This window comes from Elaeis guineensis, chromosome 6 (genome assembly GCF_000442705.2).
Source record: "Elaeis guineensis isolate ETL-2024a chromosome 6, EG11, whole genome shotgun sequence".
Taxonomy (NCBI): Eukaryota; Viridiplantae; Streptophyta; class Magnoliopsida; order Arecales; family Arecaceae; genus Elaeis; species Elaeis guineensis.
In genome coordinates, this window is record NC_025998.2 from 129,276,272 (window position 1) to 129,290,488 (window position 14,217).

At 36.3% G+C, this 14,217-nt stretch overlaps 1 pseudogene; it reads right to left on the reverse strand.

The window, feature by feature from the left end:
- Positions 1-642: 642 nt before the first annotated feature.
- Positions 643-5,137, reverse strand: LOC105046608 (2-methyl-6-phytyl-1,4-hydroquinone methyltransferase 1, chloroplastic-like; annotated as a pseudogene).
- Between the last annotated feature and the right edge of the window lie 9,080 nt (positions 5,138-14,217).

Here is a 14,217-nt window from a genome sequence, read left to right on the forward strand (position 1 = left end):
GATTTGAGGAGGGTGTAATAAGATCTGAATTGCTTGGGTTTCACAAATAAAGGAATCTGGTGAGAATTTGGAGAGATCTCGTAGCGGCTGCAATCCTTTGTCATTGTTTCTCTTTTTTACTAAGTTTTGTAAGCATTTTATTTTTATGGATGTGTGTAAGACTTTTACTTTGAGGTTTATAATCTTATGAAACAACAAATGAACCGACTTCTTTGATTCTATATCATAATCTGGTTAAGAAAAGTCTGAATCAGTTGTACTTGTAGAATTTTTCTATTTACAAAGGTATATGATGCTTGGCAAAAGATTGTAGTTTAATCATATCACTGTACAAGGATAGACCTACATTAATTTTTTTGAGCTAGCTAGACCTATTTGATTTAAAAGACAAAGATTCATAACTTAAGCGAGGGAGGGGGGGGGGAGAGAGAGAGAGATTTTGTTAGAAATATAGCAAATCTAAAGTTGAAATATCACAAGAGCAGATTTAAACACATGCAACATCTTTCTCTTATATGCACCTTTGGTCAAAACATGTGTTTAGTGTTCCAACTTTACCTAATTAATTGCCCAACAAATGCATACATTATTAGTCATTCAATATTAAGAATATCCCAACCAAATTATGGAATCGAGTGGATATATTGTAAATAAGCTCTATTGCTGCCATATCTTTACTGTGTATGATGTATTTGTCCAACAACCTATCTCTGCATAGCACATTAAGGCATAAAAGCATCCTTGGAATATGATTCCATTGAAACCATATGTCCTCCTAATCCTGATTGATATAAGAAAGGTGTCAAAGTAATAAAGACAACAAAGAAGGCCTAATGGGATATATAATGCCATATTTGATACTGGTAATCACAAACCGTGCTGTCCTCTCTCTCTCTCTCTCTCTCTCTCTCTCTCTCTCTCTCATTCATACTAGCATTCCCTTGGCAACTATCTGATCTTTAATCCACATATCAATGGGCACCAACACATGCCACTGCAATGGTACCTAAGATGAAATGTGAGAGGAAGGCAAATGGATTCACAGACATCTTCACATCCTCAGCCTTTGGACCAAGCTGCACAAAGACCCAAATAATCTCATAACCAGAAGACTAACATGTTCACAAATCATTAAATGTTTATATATGATATATATGGAAGTAAGGAAATCTGCTGTTCTTTTCTTGTGTAAATTTTTCAATGTAATGGAAGTAGGCATGGAATGCCAAACTGTCCCAAACCTTATGGTCCAGGGCATGTGAAACCTTATCGACAGCCAATTGATGCAGCTCAAGCATTCGATGCAGAATGATGGCGAAAGCGAAGCAAGGGAAAAGGAAAGAGAGGAACAGAGAGAAAAAAGAGAAGAGGGAAGGAGAGGGAGAGTCTAGCGGTGGCCTGCCAAGGCCGTCGGAGGACTGTCGAGGCCTCGAGGGCTCCACGGTCCTCCGTGAGAGGAGATTAGAGAGAGATAGAGATAGAAAGAAGGGAAAGAAATAGAGGGAAAGGCGGCGGCGAGGCTATTAGAGGGCTGCCGTGGCCACTGGACGATCGAAATCAACCTCTTGGATGCCGTGGGTTCGAAACATGGGTCATCTGCCCCTGTTCATCATATTTTTCAAAGTCATTAACAGCTTTACTGTGCATTGCATTTTTTAAAAAACTGCAATGAACAGGGGTGAGTCGCCCCTATTTTAAACCTACGGTATCCGCGGGGTCAATTTTGACTATCAGCCGGCCATCGCAACCATCTGGCAGCCTCCCTACCGCCTTCCTCTCCCACCATTTCCCTCCCTCCTCTTTTCTATCTCTCTCTCTTTAATCTCCTCTCACAGAGAACCACAGAGCCCCGGAGGCCTCGACGGCCCTTTGGTGGCCATCATTGGCCTCCCTTTCCTTCTCTCCCTCCCTCCCCCCCTCTCTCTCTTTCATCCCAATTCTCCCTCGTTTATGTGTCAGCTTAGGCAAGCTACAATCCGGTATAGGAGCATACCGACTTGTACCACCGGTTGGCTAGCATGAGATCTGGTTCCAAGTCGGTGAACCTTAGAAGCAAGTTTTAGTACTTTGGGTTTTCACTAGAACATTACACCTTAAATTATGAGGCAAAATGAGCAGAATGAGGTTTCTTTCGGTAAAATTGATATACGATTCACAGGCACATAAACCATACATAACAGGAATTTAAGACCTCACAATATGAAACATACATGGAGTACTTGTCTGAATTATTGGGGAATATTTTGAATTTTTTCCTTATGAAAAATATAAACAGATCCTCATGGTTAATGGCATACCAAATGATTATATAAATAAATCCAACATAGTGACAAGCATCCCCTAATGTGACATTTTTTGTTTGGATTATTCAGAGGTGTAAGTTTTTCATTATACACATAGAATTCATGCAGATAGGGCATGAAGTTATATTAAAGGTGCCATCTGGAGGATGTGTAGGGTTTATTGATCAAGCTACATGTCAAATAATATATCAAGATGGCCTCCCAGCTGCACACGTTATTCTATAATATTCAAGGGGAGATGCAGCGCATCTGTAAGCCTGACTCTAAGAACTCTTACAGATGGAACCTCTTGAAAGTTGGTAGATTGGTTGGTGAGAGATTTTTGTTTTTTCAGAAAGATGGTGCTTGTGGATAACTGGCCACATTAATAGGACTGGAGATACTATCCCATAGGACATTTTGTTTACAAGTCTAGAAGATGGATTCACTTGTCACCAATTGATTCTTAATGTAGTTTGAACCCTAAGGGTTTGCACAAGGTGTCATGATGGAAGTCCTAGCATTTGTTCCTATATGTCTCATTTAGTAAGCAATGTGGTTTTTTCATCCAAGTCAGACTATTTATATTCAGCCGTACTTTATTTACCTAAATAACCTTTGGGAAGTTGGCCGCTTTAAATGAACAAGTAACCAGAATCTTTCTTATGATGACATCATTTCTGAAAGTTTGTATGAAAGCTAATTCACCAAAGATAAAAAGAAATCACAACAAGAACAAGAAAATCCTTACAGATTACTAATATGTAATGATTTTTAATATGCTGCAATTAAATTTATGTTAAAGTTATTGAGTTCTGATGCCTCCTCCTTTTGCAAGATCATTAAAAAGGACCATTCTCTATAATAAGTATCTTCAGGTCTTTATACATGGTAGTTGTACATCTTCCTTGTTATGAGCTACATCTTATGAACAGTTTTCATGAGAAAAACCTTTTCTCCATTTTTAGATTAGAATTTTCAATCATACTATGATATTGAAGCAGATAGCAATGAACAAATGGAAATAATGAAGGACGATGAACAAGAAAAATGAATTTAGCATCATAGGTGCTATATATATATATATATATATATATATATATATATATATAGAGAGAGAGAGAGAGAGAGATTATATCTATGATGAATTAGAAAAGATTTACCTGCAGAGGAGAAACCCCAGAGGCGCACCTCTCACAGAGCATCCCATAATCAGGCCCTGCCGAAGAACACCACGGTACCATTTGTGGCCAATCCTTTTCAAGTTAACATCCCTAAATCCAGCCCTGTGAAACCATTCAATGTATTCTACTTAGGACATGTCAGCAAAGAAGCGAGGGAGCCAAAAGGTTCGGTATACAAGACTAATCACACAGGCTATTCCTCCAAGTTCTCAACACCCTGTACGCTTCCTTGATTCCATGTTGCGGATCAGGCCAATATTCAATACTGGGGAATGATGATCGAGTCAACATTATCAAAGAAAATGTAGGGCCTAGGCTAATCTATCTATGTAATTCAATATGAATTCCTCTCACATAACTCATAAGAAAGTCATTTCATAAGAAAGCCATTGCAGTTCAAGGACAATTGTCGAAAACATAATAACACGAAAGCTGATCAAAACTCAAATCAAATGATTTCTATACGTGCCCATGCAACGCCTATAAATGTTAAAATATGCAAAATAGTAATTTCAACCTTTCATTGAGTTGTTTTCATCTGATCTGAACCTTAATCAATAAAACTTTAACGCGGTACAGGAGCAAGCCAGGTCTGAGAGCAAGAAGGGAAGTCTCTAAAACTTGGAGTAAACAAGCAACTAGGAGCAGGTCTAGAAGTGAAATTCCACACAGATTTTGAAGCAGAAGCAACATCTTGAGTAGGAAATCCCATACCAATATCTGAAGAAAGACCAGAAAGCAAGTTGACAAATATAATCCCTACCTACAAGAACCTTCGTTCTACCTAAATTGGATAGAGGCCATTTGATATGAAAAATGCAATTTGTTCAGAGTCTGAAATAAAAAATTGGGACTGCTGATCAAGCAGACGACATTGTCTTAAACTACTACCTAAAGTATGGAATCAGGTATTCAGCTCATCAGTATTGCAGTAATATCATCACATCCTAGATATCGATTGCTCGATAGAAGTAGCTCTGTTGTAAATCCTGACACCAATTAACCGATGGTTTTGACCAACACTAACTAAAAAGATCATGATTGAATCACATTCTTTTTCACATGGCAAGTATAATTACTACATCATAAAAGGAAGAAAGATCTCAACTTTGAATTCAGGAGGGCAAATGCACGGCAAAGAGGTCACAAAAATTTTACCTTCCAGCAGAGATATATCAATCCATGGAATCAGTGGGGAAAGGGAGGTCCTCCGTCCTCGGCATCTCTTTCAATGATTGTGCACTCCTTGCTTGGCAAGCTGGTGTGGCGACTGATCCAGAATTGTAACATTCTGGGTGTGCACATGCTTGATAATCCCCGAGGTGGTGAATCCCATTCGGCCGCCGACATCCACGACCTTCAACCTGGGATCATAGAGACCGGCGGGCTCGAGGGCATCATCCCTCATGTCCTCAGTCCAGTACCCAAGGTTTATGACGTGGTCCTACACTATGGAAAGGAACCTATAGAACCAAAACCCTTCTTTTTATGCCGAATGAACCTTGGCTGGAAGGCCGGCCTAGAAGACGAGAGGCTGCAATTAGCCCTAGAATTTCCATTAGAAGGCACCACCCCCATCTTTCGAAGGCTCCCATGGAGGGAAGGCCCCAAGAAGCGGGGACTCTCCCTCTGGGAAGAGTGAGATGCTCTGCTCCACTGAGAAAGGAGGAAACTATATTACCAATCTAGTCTATCCATACGAGTAAAAAATTTTTACCTCTTTATACCGTCTGGTACAATATCAATCTCCATGATGCCATATGGGCCGACATAAATATTATATTATTAATTATAATATTAAAAATATTTAAAAATTATTTAAAATATTAAAAATAATGATATAATTTTTTAAAATTTTATTAGGCTTCTAAAACTCTCAACCTGCCATATTAAATGAGCTTGGTCATTCTATTATTTTAGGAGATCCTCAACTTTTATATTTTTTTTTTTATTTTCATTTACAATTCTATTAAATTCTTAAAGAGCTCTCAACCTTCCATATATTAAATACATATTATTATCATTATAATTTTTTATTTTTTTTTCAAATAATCACTTATGTAATTTTATAACCCGTCTGCAGGATACAAAACTAATCTTATACTAAAAAAAAGACTTGTTTTCCATACATAGCTACAAAATACAAAATCCAAGAATTTACTTTATCATTAAAAAAATGGAGGAGTCCTTTTTAGAGATTTGAGGATGGATGGAGAGATATAAAATTTGAAAAATAAAAGGCATTGCTTTGTTGGTCCTATCGAGAATGCTCTACCATCCGTTGAAAAAAAAAAACTCACCTTTTCTTCCCCTCAAATATCACCCTTTATTTGGTAGGAGGATAGATTGAAAAAAAGATGAATAGAAAAAAAGATTCTATCCATCCTCTCATATATTTGATGAAATATTAAAGAATAGATGGAAATGATTCACCCTTCTATTAGACATAGGAGGAATGAAAAAAAGAATACGTGGTATTTGTATAATATTTTTATTAAACTATCCTTTGATAAAAATATTATAATTATCAATTTATAATACTTATTTATACTAAGGACATAAACAATGTATAAACTTATAATCTTTATAATCTATCAAAATTATATAAATATTTAATTGAATATATAATTTTATAAATTAATTATTAATAAATTAATATATATAACTAATTTATTTATAATTTAGTTTAAATAGTTAATCAATATTATACAAATAGTTAATTAAAAATGATAAATATAAATATAAAAATAGAAAATAAACTAATTATTTAATTATAATTATAAAAATTATATACTAAAATTAAAATAATGATCAATAAAATTTAATAATATATGATTAATAGTATTATATAAAATATATATAAATAATATGAATAAAAAATTAAAAAATATTATAATTTTATTAAAAAAATTTAATGAGAGATAATTTTGTTAATGTAAAAATCCATTCGTAATACTTCATCTATCCTTCCTTCATTCTTCCAATTTGGAAGGATGCAAATTAGTAGACTAAGGTGGATAGACAATCTCTCTTTTTTCATCTATTATTTCTATAATTTTTGAATCAAACAATAGATGGAAGCTATCTATCCATCTAATCATATCCATCCATCCTCTCATGACTCTAACCAAACACAGGATATAACTTCTTGAAGTGGAGAAGAGAGCTAGGAACTAGGGAGAGGATTTCTTATCAAATTTACAATGATTTGAGATGAGAGAGAGAGGGAAGAGCAATGGTTCTTGTACTTGAAAACCACCCCACATTTTATCGAGTTTTTGGTGACCATCATATACACATGTTGTCGATTCCTTCCAAGTTTGATTTGGAATTAGTAACCTAACATGATTGTGGTGATTAACGAAACTAGCTTATGCCAACTGACCAATTAAATCTTTGATATCTTCTCTAAATCATTCCATATTTTATTCTAAAACAAAAATTATATTTAATTACAAATTGACAACGAAAGTAGGGATGGCAATTTTTCTGATCCGGTGGGTATCCGACCCAAATGGGATGGATTTTTATCTAATTGGATCAGATCGGATACGTGTAATGGCATGCCCTACCTTGAACCCACTCTAATAATATCTTTTATTTAAATAAATTTAAATTTATCCATCTCTCTCTCTCACGTTCAAATCATGCCTCCCCTCCCTCTCTCTCTCTCATTTACATCCCCCACCCCAACACCCAAGCGGCACTACGCCTGCGGTGGCCCGACGACCAATAGACCCCCACTCCCCCCACCCTCTCTCTCTCTCTCTCTCATACATCAAAACCCCCCATGCCCACCCGATGACCCGACCATCTCAAGTAGTGCTATGGTGACCCAGCGGTCAGCAGGTCTTACCCTAAACCCCCCTCCATCTATAGTAGCGGCAGCTCGACAACTAGGGTTCCAACAAAACCCTAGCTGTCATTTAAGCTTCCCTATTCGGCCACTCCAAGCCTCCCACTTAATTGAGACTCTTGAGGGCCGAAGAAATAGATGAAATATCACGGAAAAACATAGAAAAATTCAACCAAAATAAAGGAACGATGGAAAAAATTAAAAGGTAAGACCTTTTCCCACATCGATTGATCTTTTTTTTTTCTTTATTGCTTCTTTTTCTTTTCATTTCATTCTCTTTTTCAGAAATCTATGAGAAAGGAGAGCATCTAAGGGAGATCAGAGATTTTTAGATTCTAATTGGGATTTTTTCTCTAGCATATGGGATTTTGTGAGAGTTGTGGCAGTGTAAGTTGGCCCCTTGAGGTTTTGAGAGCTTAATCTTGGTGATAGCATGATATTTTGTAGGGTTTGAGGATGGCCGGATAAGACAGCTGGTGATGATGAAGCGGCAAGAGATGGAGAAGAGAGGAGATCAATTCGAATATATCCAATCTATCTTTAGAGCCTAATCTAATTCGATCCGAGATGGATGTGGATATGATTCTTTTTCTATGGGACAAATATGGATATCAGTTAATTCAATCAATACCCAATTTATTGTCATCTCTACATGGTAGATAATGAGCTTTTGGGTTTAGTGGAGAGTGTGACGTTCATCTAATTGTAGCTGTTGTACAAGGCAATATTGCTTTTAAATGTCTTGTACAAATTCGTTGCACGGATTATTTTTATTCTGAAATTTGAGAGATCGAAATAAATAGATGATATATGATTGGATTTTTATTCTCTCTCCCCCCTCTCTCTCTCTCTAATTGAAAACACAGCAGTAGACAGCTTACAATTGATAAAATATTGGATTGCCCACGCACCCAAACAAAAAGTTCACCATCATTCTCTAGTTTACACTACGCCACCGGATCCGGAGGACCGCCGTCCGGTGCCATCGGCGGGGGCACGATCTCTGGCGGTGGCGTGACATCCGGCGGAGGCTCACGAGGTGGAACCTCTGACGGCGGGACCTCCGGCTTGGGCGGCTGAGGCTTGGGCGGCTCTGGGAAGTGCGGCCCGGGGACTGGTAACTCCGGCGGTGGCTCACCCGGCCGGGGTTCGAACTCCGGCGGTGGGTGTATTTCTGGGAGCTCGGTCGGAGGAGATGGTCGTTGATCGGGTGGCGCTCGTGGCACCTCCGGCGGCACGTTGGATGATACCGGGGTTCGCATCATAGCTAAGAGTTGGAAGTGGTGGGCTTTCTTAATTGGCCAAGGTGGTGGGGGGTTCAAGTGAAAGAAAGCAGATGGTGGTAAGCTTCTTATGGCTGAGTGGTAGATTGGAACGGAGGTTTTGAGGAAGCTGGTGGACATTGTTATCGTTTTTGAGAGAAGTTTCTGAAAAATTAGAGGGTTGTAGCGGTGGCCGTGGGAGAGCGGGGACAATTATAGTACGAGGAAATTCGAGACGTTTTTACTGGGGGCAGACACGTTTCTACTGACGTGGCTTGTGGAGGAAGAACGTCAATGGACAAATGTCACCATATATAAAGCCAGCAGCTTTCTATATAATATATATTTTTTTTGGTAAAAATATATTTATAGATATAGAGATATAGAGGGAGTAGCAAGTGGATATCTAACCAAATATATTCAGATGCAGGGTCGCAAGACAAAATCTAATATTTTTAAATCAATCACATAATAAAATATAAATATTTAAAAAATTTATATCATTTTCTATGATTTAACTTTTTTTTTATTATTTGATATATGGATTAGAGATTTTCAAACAAAATAATTTGATGTATAAATAATTTAGAATAATAGATCGCATCAACCAATCTAAAACATCATTGTAGATTTTTTAATATCATTTAATTTAAACCTGTTGCGGTCAAGGGTTTATGGTTCCACACGTGGGATATTATTATCCTTCTGATTCATAGATCTCATGATTTTATTATTTAAAAAATGACTCACATAGATAGAATCGTCTCTTCCTATATAAACCAAAGTCTCCATTAATTTACAATTAATATGGGACTAATGATACCCTTTCTCCTATATCATAAAAAAAACTAATCATATTTAAATAGAGATATCCTTGAATATAGCCAAATATTTATATATATTGATTAAAATTTGAAAAATATTTATCACGCCCCGATGCCAGTACTCAATCGAATATGTGACGACCGCACATTCCTTAGGATAAGGCCCTAAAGAACATGTAAAGTCTATCTTTTCATCAATGCGTAATCACATTAATTCAACTTAATTAGATAGTGGTAAAAATAAATTTCTTAATATTTTTATTCAATAGAAAAATAAATTCTCCAACAAAGATCCAAAATAATTTTTATTCAAAGATTAATAACCAATTAACACCTAAAAATTCTGTGCTCCTCACTAATTAGTCCCAAGCCGCATAAGATCTTCTGGATCAAAAAAAAAAAAAGGAGGAAGTGAGCTTTTCGAACTCAATAAGTTATCAACAGATCTGAGAGATCAAGCATAATTAAATTATTTTTTAAAATATAACAATTGATAATAATAGATACATATATCAACATAATTTTAATTTTCAAAATATATGCCGTGCATGGCAATAAAAAATAAAATCCTCTCTCGATCATCGGTGACTACAGTCACGATTAGTCTCATAATAAGGCTTAGAAAAGATTAGTCTTAAATAAAAAATATCCGATCTATCAGCATATATCAATAATCAATCCCATTGACTAGGCTCAAAATGAAACTAGCCCTAATTCACACGGTTATGATTAGCTCTGTGACAGGACAAAGAGATTAGTTTTGAAAAGAAACATGTGATGCATCAGCGTATACCAGCGATTAATCCTAATTGGTTAGGTCTAGAAAGCTAACTCTACCAGCAATCAGCTCCGACTGGCTAAGTTAAGAAAAAATTAGTTTCTGATACGTAGCCAACAATCAGTTTCATTGGCTAAATCCAGATTATAGTCTAACTAGTCATAATTTCATCATAACCAAATAATCATACTTATTTTCACAATAATATAAATCAAATTTTTTCATAACCAACATACTCATTTACATATCATAATTTTTCACATTTTATTTCTAAAAATAAAATTACATTTTTGCCTTCAAAAGTTTATGCAATATATATAGAGGAACTATCATATTTAAAATTTACATTAGGATAACACTATACTTGATTCGAATTTTTGAATTTCATAAAATATATACTTTTCCAACTTTCAATTTTTCTAAATATTATAATTTTTATATAATTCTATATTGAAAAATACCAGAAATGTGTTGAGTAAAATTTCAGAGATAGATGGAACTTACAATCGATCAGATTCAAAATTTTTGATCTTTGATTCATAGTCTAATCTCTAGATGCGGTGCTCTTTTGTGACGAAGGCTCTAACATTAACAAATTACAATCTAATTTGCCTTCACTTGAGAAAAAATAGTGCAAATAGAAAGAAAATTTCAGTCTAGCACTGATCTAGGTTAAGATTTGGATCAATTCACAAGTCAGATCTATACAGATTAGGTTGTCTAAACTTAGTCGGATTAAGATTTAATTCACAAGCTGGGTTCGAGAGATTGAATCTATCTATCTCTTTTTCTCTCTCTGCTCTTTCTCTCTTTTCTTTTTCCTCCTCTTTCTCTCTCTTCCTTTCCTCTCTTAATTCTCTCTCTTCTCTCTCTTCTCTTTTCTATCTCTCTTCTCTTTCTTTTCTCTCTAGCCGAAATAGAGCCCTCTCATGGCCCTTGAAAATGGAGGAAGGGAGAGGGGGCGGTGGCACAACTCAGACCACTAGAGGAGAAGCGGGAGTGGTGACACGATCGGTAGTGGCTAGGGATAGTAGTCCAGCCGTGCATAAGAGAGCCAAGAGAGGAAAAAGGGACACTGCCCCTTGTTGCCATGGCAGCGGCATCCCCATCTAAAAGAAAAAAAAGGGAGGGGGATGGCTTATCGGCAATAGTGGCGATCACTATGGGTCATGACCATCGATAAAGACTTCCAGCGGCAAGAGAGGCACAAATCAATCTTGAAACAAAGGGGAGAAACCAAAAAATCAATGACTTTTGAGAGAAAATGGGATCTATAGGGTGGCGGTGCTGGGTTATGGTGGCTACCGAAGGTAAGAAAAGAAGGGAGAGGAAGTAGAGAGAGATTCGGTGTGGCTGATCACAGGGATGGATTGGGTTTAAATAGGATTCAACCATGGAGAAGATAAGGCCAGCCTAACGTTCGCTATTCGCCAGTTGCATCGGCCTCCAACAGTCGTCGGTAGTTCACATGAGTTCGAGGATCATGCACCGACCATCGTTGGGTAGCCTTATCTACTCGGCAACAGGGATTAGATGGGGAATCGAGATCTCTTGTTCTGATCTCAAATATTTTTGAAATTTATGAATTGAAGTCTGCAACGGGTTTGCTGACACGTTGTTGACTTCAATTCAAAGCTGGCTCAAATGGGCCAGATTTCATAAAATTATTTTAAAATTCAGTGTCATTTTCTAGTTTATATATTTATGCCTTAGTTGGGAGAGAAGAATAGGAGAGAAAAGAAAAGAATGTGAGAGAAAGTTAATATTTTCTATTGGTTGGAAGTTTTTTTATAAAAGAAATGAAAAGAAAATGAGAGAAACGGAGAGGATACAAATTCCCTCAAATCCACAATCTTTTTCTCCTCCAAATTAAGTAGATTTGGAAAGAAAGAAATTGAAAGTTAGTGGATCTTTTATAAGTGCTATCTTATCTTTTTAATAATAAAAAATAAAATTAATATTATATTTCAATCCTAAGGCTTGTTTCAGGCATCCTATTTAAGCCTCCCATCCGATTGAGACTCCTATGGATGAAAAAAATCAACGAAAATAAAAAAAATTAAAAAAAATTAAAAAATAAGATCTTTTCTTGATTTTTTTCTTAATTTTGTTGTGCTCCTTTTAAGAATATAATAGTAAAAAAAATGTTGCAACATTTCTTTTCTTTTTCTTTCTTCTTTGCTTCTAAACAAGAAGGGAACAAATTATTATTTTTTTTTTTTAACCCTCAATCAAGAGGGAAGAAATATACTTGAGAAAAAAAAAATACTTTCTTTTTTTTTTCTCTCTCCTCACTAATATTTTTTTTTCTTTTTTTTTTTTTTTCTTCCCCAAACTCCCAACCAAGACGTTAAAGATAAAAGTATATGCTTCATATTCTATTTATATACTTAAAAGTAAAAGTATATGCTATAACAATATTTTTTCCCCCTCTGAAAAACATACGGTTGAGATGAGCCTTGGTTGGCAATTTATTGTAGTGTAATTGTATCATCTTCAAACAAAATTACACTGAGGGTGATACTTGGGAGGCTTCAAAAGGGCCGCATATAAAAAATGACGATCTAGTTCTATATGCAGTCTTTCCAGATTGGTTGTTGTTTTTGATCATAATCGGAGGTAGGGTTGGTGTCTAGGGTTCCACTCCACTAGTAAATAGATCAAAACAAAGCAAGAACAAAAGTATGGGTAGGCATACTCCAATCTGAAGGGCTACTACGGCAGCAGAAAGCATGAGACAAGCCGGGTGTAAAAGGGACGGATCCTTGGTCGGACCAAAAGCTGCGACACAACAAGCAAAAAGTCACCAGCCAGGGGATTAGCGGTGGACCGAGAGAGGTCCTCAGCCCCAATGGAAAGGCCCCACCTAAGATTTATTGGTATAAAACTTGTGCACAAAAGAGCCACACTGCTCGTGCCAACTTTTTGCTGTCTTTAGGCTTTTTAACATTGTGTGAGATCTTTTGTTGTAGGCTACTACTGCTGGATGCTCAACAATCTAAACCAAGTAATTAAAAGAACAATTTATTCTTAAAATAATGGAGATTATTCAGCTATTTCTCAATGCAAATAGAGCTTAGGACAAAGTCGGTTTTTATCATACCATTGTTCTTCCTAAGGAGGACCGTTTCACGACCACCAGTCATTTTCCAATGGATTGTTATCAGAGACCAAGTGTAGGAAGGATAACAAAGCAGCACTGACTCTTATGTGTTTTTTTATTTATTGCTTAATAAAAAATGGAACTCTATAGAGGATATCTCTGCTGTAACTACTGGAGTGTCAGTTGGACCAGCATAGACTGGCTTAGGAGGACAACTCATGAGTATTAGCTTATGCAAAGCTTAAGCTGTTAAACATGCACTTGAGCTTGTTCATATTTGTTTGTGTGTGAACAATCTCTAAACTTGTTTAAAAAAAAAAAAAAAACTACTCATCTTTTCTCAGATTAGAACTATAGCAGTTGGCACTGAAATCATCTGCTCTCCTGCTCATCTTATTGCAAAGGGTCAGATTCATATACATAAGTATACCATCTGATCCGAATGTGAGTTGGACAAATTATAGTAGATGATAAGTTTTTTACACATAAAATTTTTATACTCAAACTACTCAAAAACTCATTCTAATATGTTTTTTTTTTTTTTTTGACGAAAAAAAACTCATTCTATTATGTGAGAAGTCATAACATTCACAAAAAAACACCAGCTTGTTGGTCATCGCACAACAGTAGATACCAATTGGCCGCTGCAGTGGGACAGGCCGACAGCTACTTGTCCAGTTGCTATATTCTCCTGTCTGAGAATCCACGTTTCTTAGAAACGGTGCTATGAAATCTCTAAACCACCGTGTCAGAAATGACTCAGGAATCCAAAAAGACAAAAGAAAAACTCAGATTTTTTTTTACTGTTTGGATTAAGTCTATAACTCAGTTTAGACCACCCAGATGCAAAGGAGAGGTTGCATGCACCTTGTGGTCGCCCAGGTAAACTCTTAAGCATTCATGATTAGTGGAATAGCATCCATCTGAT